This window comes from Garra rufa, chromosome 3, assembly GCF_049309525.1.
Source record: "Garra rufa chromosome 3, GarRuf1.0, whole genome shotgun sequence".
NCBI lineage: Eukaryota > Metazoa > Chordata > Actinopteri > Cypriniformes > Cyprinidae > Garra > Garra rufa.
This window is the reverse complement of record NC_133363.1, coordinates 53405663-53413828: the sequence shown is the minus strand read 5'-3', so window position 1 is coordinate 53413828 and position 8166 is coordinate 53405663.

Genomic DNA, 8166 nt, shown 5'->3' with positions numbered 1-8166 from the left:
TGAAAAAATAATGCTTTCTTAGTTAAAAACAAACAAAAAAAAACTACAGGGGAAAAACACCTGCAAAACTTGAAACATTAAAAAATAGCGCAGAGAGAATAACTATTATTATTGTTATAATATTCGGGTTTTTTTTTTTTTTTTTTTTTTGAGTTTCATGCTGTCCTAAGGCATAGCAGGGCTCAAAATTAACTTTTTTACTTGGTAGCACTGGCTGATTCTGATTCTGGCCTTTTTATATATATTTATTTTACGCCTTAAAGGAGAACTCCGGTGTGATATTGACCTAAAGTGTATTGAATCATGATACCGAGTGTGAACGTACCTTGCATATTTCATCTCGGTTTGTGTCCAGCTGTCCGAAATCTGGGGTCAGTTAGCCGATGCTCACAACAGGCTGTCTATAAGAGTGAACAGGGCATCGGAAAAGCCATGTAAATAAATCACTGTTTTACGCCATTTACGAGGCACAAAGTAGCTCCACACTTCATCGGTAGACTTCCTAGGGCCCTGACATTTAAAACGAGACATTGAGAACTCAGAAAAAGCACCGGTAGTTTATTTACAAGAAGATTTATACAGACATCTTCCACCAGGAACAGAGCAGTCGCCGCCATCTTAAATGTAGTCACGATAAGTCGAGTGTCGAGCACGAAGGAAACTACAACCTGATACGTTGATAACCTGATAAATTCATTGGTGCTCGACGCTCGATTTATCGTGACTAAGTTCAGGATGGCGGCTACCGGATTTTCTTTCCCAGGTACTGTCTGTATAAATCTTCTTGTAAATAAACTACCGGTGCTTTTTCTGAGTTCTCAATGTCTCGTTTTAAATGTCAGGGCCCTAGGAAGTCTACCGATGAAGTGTGGAGCTACTTTGTGCCTCGTAAATGGCGTAAAACAGTGATTTATTTACATGGCTCCTTCGATGCCCGATTGACTTTCATTGACAACCTGTTGTGAGCATCGGCTAACTGACCCCAGATTTCAGACAGCTGGACACAAACCGAGATTAAATATGCAAGGTACGTTCACACTCGGTATCATGATTCAATACACTTTAGGTCAATATCACACCGGAGTTCTCCTTTAAGCAAGGGACAGGAATGAATGAAAATATGAGTACATTAACAAGATGTTTATTTTCTCTACAGTACAGCCATTTAAATTAGAGGCAACCACTGCATTTTTAAACAATCTACAGTAGAAATAACAAAAAATAAACGAGACAGTTCTTTTTTAGTCGTGTAGGCAATAAATGCAGCCATAATCAAAGTAGGCTACTCTTTTAATATTCAAAGTGCAATAGAGACTGAATTTTTCAAGCATGATATAGAGCTATAGACATCTACACAACTTATTATAGCCCACATACTAATAACAGCCTAGATATGTTATGTAGCCTAATTTGCGCGCATTGGGCAGTCCCTCTGTAATTCGGAACAGAGGTTGGTAGAGAGAGAGAGAGAGAGAGAGAGAGAGAGAGAGAGAGAGAGAGAGAGAGAGAGAGAGAAACGGCCGGTTCCTAGTTGAGCGAAGCGGTGTATTTTATGGTTCTATTGTTAGTCACAGCATGTTGGAGAAAACGCCATTTGTGTCCCATGACTCCCACCACGGCAAACGAAGTTAATATTACATGAATGGTTAAACGATTGCAGAAATTGTATTTATTTTAAGGGTTTAAAGTGTAGTCTTGTTTAACATTCTTGGAAACGAGCTGGCAGCAGAAATCACACAGAACAGAATGAAATGGTATAATTTCATATTAAATAAACGATTAAACTATTCAATAATGCAATTGAAAACATAAGGCCATTGGTATGACAACTAAAAACAATAATAATGAAATTAATGCCGCGATTTCAGTATTCATAAGGATTTGTTTTTAGGTGTTGTCAATAAGTCAGTATTATACGTTAAAATGCTAAAAAATACGTATGTATTTGTACGTTTAGATGCTGTAAATATGTCAGTTTTGTACATTTTAGTGTCTGGAAAAACGTAAGTAAATGTACATTTTGTGGAACCACATTTTACGTAAAATACATACGAATTATCATGAGATCACGTTGGACATTTATATCATCTGAAAGCTGAATAAATAAGCTTTCCATTGATGTATGTTGATAATATTTGGCCAAGGTACAACTGTTTGTTTGTTACAACAACAACAAAAAATCTAAACATTTTAAACAGTTAAAGTTGTCCAAATGAAGCTCTTAGCAAAGCATACTACTTATCAAAAATTAAGATTCGATATATTTACAGTAAGATATTTTAAAAATATCTTTATGGAACATGATCTTCACTTAATATCCTAATGAGTTTTGGCTTAATTAAAAATCGATCATTTTGACCCATACCCAATGTAGTTTTGGCTATTGCTACAAATATACCAGTGCTACTTGATTTTGTGGACCAGGGTCACATTTATGATATACATTGTTATTAGTTTGTTCCTAATATTGTTGATCAGTTAGGTACACTGTAAAAGAAAAAACAGAAAAGGTACTGGTACCTTCCTTAAAATACTTAAATTGACTAGAACAACACTGGAAAGTTTCACTGTATCATTAATAAACAATCTTTTAATCTTTTTCAAGGATTTGTTTGTCTTCCATGGTGCTTTTCTTATCGTTATTACATCATCGATGAGTTCAAGAACTGGACTGAGGCTCAAGATTACTGCAGAAAACACTACTATGATTTAGCAACATTTGACAACAAGGAGGAACACGACCAAGTCGTTCAAACTCTGGTGAGCGGAGGTTACAGTGACGGTGTCTGGATAGGACTCTACGATGATCGCTACAGCTGGAGATGGTCCAATGGTGAAAAAAAAGACATATTCCAAGTGGGCAACAAACCAACCAGACAGCTATATTTCATCAGAGGCTTGTGCAGTTCTCTCTCAACCAGGATATTGGAGTGATGTGCCATGTGGACAACCATTGTTTTTCTTTTGTTATGATGGTAATTAAATGTGCTTTTCTAACTTGACTAATAATATATATTCAAAAATAGCAAAACAAACAAAATGTCTTAATGAACTATAAGCCCACAGCCTCAACAAATACATCAGTTTTAATCAAAGAGGGAAAACGTCGGAGTAATGCTTTAAACTACTGCAGACTGTATCACACTGATTTGGCTACAATAGAAAATGAACAAGAGAACACACAACTAAAGCTGCTGCTCAAGAACAATAGTGTGTGGTACGCTCACATCGGTTTATACAGAGACACCTGGAAATGGTCAGATCAGAGTAACTCTGTATTTACTGCTTGGAAGTTTCCTGCACCCGATAATTTTGGCGGAAATGAATGTTGTGCACAACTATCTGTGTTGGATGGACAATGGAACGACATATCGTGCTCATTAAAACTCGGATTTGTCTGTTGCACTGGTAAGAAAACCTCTTTGCTGATTAGTCCATGGACTCAAGACAAAGATTATTTACTGTGCAAATTACTGATTTGAATATTTCAACTCCTGTAGCAACGAAGAATCAAATACTGAGAATAAACATGCAGTCACCACTGAACCTTAATGTCAGTGATTTTAACAGCACCATTTTACAGCAGGTCAGTGTCAAAAGTAATAATAAATAAAAAATAATATTTAGTCTGTGTTGAAGTAATTGAAATTCTTGAATGACACATTAAACGTTTATAATGCCTATAAGCACAAACAGTTGATGGTTCTGTTTGTCTTCAGTTGGAGCAAAAGCTGAGGAACCTGGGACTGCTGAATAACACGAAGCTGACATGGAGGACACAACCTGATGGACAAATATTTCACACCCTGAAACAAGCAAATGTGACAAATGACTAGCAATGTAAAACTGTAGCATAACTGCTTGTCAGAAGGATGGCTTAAACTTTTGTTGCTGTATAATGTGTTTAAAAACAACTTAAATGACTGATTTGACACGCATTTTATCTTTATTCTGTATGTGGTGAATAAGTAAACTATGATTATTCTATTTAGTGAATAGCAGTTGCGGTAAGTAATGAAGGTCTACCTGTTTAAATAAAGTCTAGTGTGAATGTCTTAAGAAATGATCTTTAGATAATATTTATATTTGAATGGTCTGTTTGGCATGTCAGTCTCATCCTAGGCTTAACTGTGTCAACAAAGGTAGTGTTTTACACAATGTAAAACTTTAAGAACGCTTTAAAAACAATAATTTGAATATTCACAACATGTTGTTAAAAATTACTGAAATAATGACTGTGTAAGCTGAGTTTTAAAGGGGTCATCGGATGCCCATTTTCCACAAGTTCAAATGATTCTTTAGGGTCTTATTGAAAAGTCTCTAATATACTTTGGTTAAAAATTCTGAATAGTAGTATAAAAAACACCCTTTTACCATGTCAAAATCAGCTCTGCAAAATATCCGCTCATTTTATTGCATGGGTCCTTTAAATGCAAATGAGCTCTGCTCGCCCCGCCCCTCTCTGCTGAGGGATTGCGAGCTGTAATGTTTACTTTAGCCACGTTTAGCTGCATTTAGCCATGTTTATTGGCAAAACCTGCCAACAAGCACATTTTTAAGAAAGGCCATTTGCAAAGATGCATAAAAAACCCTTATACTCACTTCTGCTTTGGGTGAAGCTGCATAACGAATGATCATAGACGCATATGTAGATTGGTCTCGACGCTTTTCTTTTAAACACAAAAGTAACGTTGTCCTCTGCCTCTTAAGCAATGTCTCAGATGTCGGGAGTAAATGACTACTGCTATGTTTATTGTTACATCCAACAACAGAACACCTCAATCACTCAGTTAGAGTCTTCCTCTACACCTGAGTCGACACAATGGCAATCGTATTCGGACTGTTTCAGCTCGGTGAGGGCGGGTCTAAGGTAAGGCGCTTAATCAACTGTGTTTCGTCACAACGACAAGAAGCTGAGAATGACCTGATTTTAAAAAGGGAATGTCATTATAGGATGGTTGTGTATACAAACTGCCAACACACATTCATTTTCAAACAACAAGTAAAAGTTAGTTTTGCATCCGATGACCCCTTTAAATAAATTAAGTTTTAAATGTTTGTATTCAACATGTAATAAAGTGCATTTTAAGCACCATGCTCATATGTGGTATGAATTGATATTCTAAAAGTAACCTACCTCTTTAGCGTTGAAGTGTGAAGTGAACGTTGCACTCTATTGATCATGCACATGAAATTGGCGCTAATATGCTTCTCGGTTATCCGTTGTAGTTAGAAAAAAAACTTTGTAACAAATAGCGTAAAGAGTTTAAGGCAGTGTTTCTCAACCCTGGTCCTGGGTGCCTCCCTACACTGCAGGTCCTGGAGATGTTTTCTAATGAGCTGATGAGTGCAATCAGGTGTGCTTTATTAGGGAGACACACAAAATGTGCTGTGTTGGGGTGCACCCAGGACCAGGGTTGAGAAACACTAGTTTAAGGAGGAAAAAACATATGCCCCTATAATTCCGATGCAATGTTTTTCTAATATCCTTTTGGTGAAACCTATTATGTAAGTGTTAATTTAGGATTCTAACAATCAAATTAGGACATCAACCCCTCATGCCTAAGGTTTAAAACTGAAGGTACACCACTAAGAGGAGCCAAACACAACCATGAAAGAAGAGACAAACTTAAAATTGCAATATGGCTGCTGGAGGAAAGAAAGCCAATTAACCAAAAGAGCAAATCAGGCCATCTTTTTGTGCTAGAAAGCATAGGCACATTTTCTGTACCAACCTGTAAAGTTTCATTGAGTTTTGACATATGTTTTTGTACATTATCCATTTCCATCAAAGAAGATGAAGCAGGAGCTGCATGGCAATAAAATGGTTGCCCAGGGGTGTTATTAAATTGACTCTATTCCAGTAAGTGGTGGTAATGCATCTTTAAACTGGTTTAAAAGCTGGTTTGATAAAAAACTTAATCAAAATGATTTGCCGGTGAGCTGGCTGTTGCCTTCAGTATGAGAGCTGTTTAATTTAGACACCTGTGAAACGCCAGGCCAGCAGAGGGAGCCCTTACCCAGTACTGATTGTTACTGCTCCCTCTGCTTCCTCTATTGTTACTTCCTGTTTGACAGCCATTTAAGGAGGGCCATGCCAAACAGGCCCTCGCAAAGTATTGTTTTGCTGTTGTGGACTTTACTAATAGTTTCCTTGTTTTCCCCCCATGTTCTTGTTTCATTATCATCGTCATCATCATAGTTATTTACCATTGTCATTGCCATAGTTTTGCCTTGTTTCATTGTCTTGTTTATTTTGTTACTTTGGACTGCCTCTTGGATTTTGACCCTCACCTGTGTTTTTGGATTACCTAGTATATATATAGTATGTATATAGTTTTGTCTTGCCTAGTATATTACTGTTTGCCAGTATTTTGACCCTGCCTGTCTGGACCACGATCTGTTTAATAAAACTCGCAATTGGATCTATCAACGCTGTCGTCGAGTCCACTGTTACAGAATATTTCGCCTGCCACAGATCCAGCAGCTTTGTCAACACAGATCATCATGAACCCAGCAGATCATCTCATTGGACTACGTCAGGGCAATCGTCCTATTGAGGATTATGTGGAGGACTTCTGTGGACTTATGTCATAAGGTAGAATTCTATGATAAATTTCTGAAAGACATTTTTCGTAATGGTTTAAGCAAGGACAAATCTCACTTCATGCCACTTAATACCCCACACTGGTCTCTAGAAAAATACATAGACTTTGCTCTATGGCTGAGTGGATCTACATTTACTGTGGGGATAGCTGATGAGGAATCCAGCTATCCTCCAGCATCCACCACTCCACATCCGCCACATTTACCCATCATGTCTGCTGCCCCAAAGCCTGCTCACATCATGTCTGCCGTTCCAAAGCTAGCTCACATAATGTCTGCTGCTCCAAAGCCTCCTCACGTCATGTCTGCTTCCCCAAAGCCTGCTCACGTCATGCCTGCTGCTCCAAGGCCTGCTCCAGTTCCTGTTCATGTCATGTCTGCCGCTCCAAGGCATGTCTCCCAAGCCACAGCCTGCTAAAGTCACGTCTCCCAAGCCACAACCAGCTCACGAAATGCCTGCCGCTCCAGGACCCGCTCACGCAATGGCTAGCCTTCCAGACCCTGTTCACAAGATGGCCACCCTTCCAGAGTCTGCTCACAAGATGGCCGCCCTTCCAGAGTCAGCTCACAAGATGGCCGCCATCCCTAAGCCTGTTGCCAAGATGGCCGCCACGCCAGAGTCCCCGGCCAAGATGGCCGCCACGCCAGAACCCCCGTCCAAAATGGCCTCCACGCCAGAGCCCCCGTCCAAAATGGCCTCCACGCCAGAGCCCCCAGCCAAGATGGCCACCACACCAGAGCCACGCCATGTCTCGTCTGATCTGCCAGAGCCACGCCATGTCCCGTCTGATCTGCCAGAGCCACGCCATGTCCCGTCTGATCTGCCAGAGCCACGCCATGTCTCGTCTGATCTGCCAGAGCCACTCCATGTCCCGTCTGATCTGCCAGAGCCACGCCATGTCTCGTCTGATCTGCCAGAGCCACGCCATGTCCCGTCTGATCTGCCAGAGCCACGCCATGTCTCGTCTGATCTGCCAGAGCCACACCATGTCCCGTCTGATCTGCCAGAGCCACACCATGTCTCGTCTGATCTGCCAGAGCCACGCCATGTCCCGTCTGATCTGCCAGAGCCACGCCATGTCTCGTCTGATCTGCCAGAGCCACACCATGTCCCGTCTGATCTGCCAGAGCCACACCATGTCTCGTCTGATCTGCCAGAGCCACACCATGTCCCGTCTGATCTGCCAGAGCCACTCCATGTCCCGTCTGATCTGCCAAAAACCATGTCCCGTCTGATCTGCCAGAGCCACTCCATGTCTCGTGTGATCTGCCAGAGCCACACCATCCCAGGTAAAAAAAAAAAAAAGTGCACTAAAATACACTTTAAGTATACTTAGAACACTTTTCAGTAATGTACTAAAAGTGCTCTATTTTCGCACACTAATTTTGTACTTATTGTACTAAAAATAGTATTAAGTATATGTTAAGATAAACTTAATACCATCTAAGTGTACTCAACTGTGCTATTTTGAGACACCATGAAATTGAACTAAAATGTGCTTTTAACATACTGTATCTGTATTTAAAATATATATATATTTAGTTACAACTAGAAATACA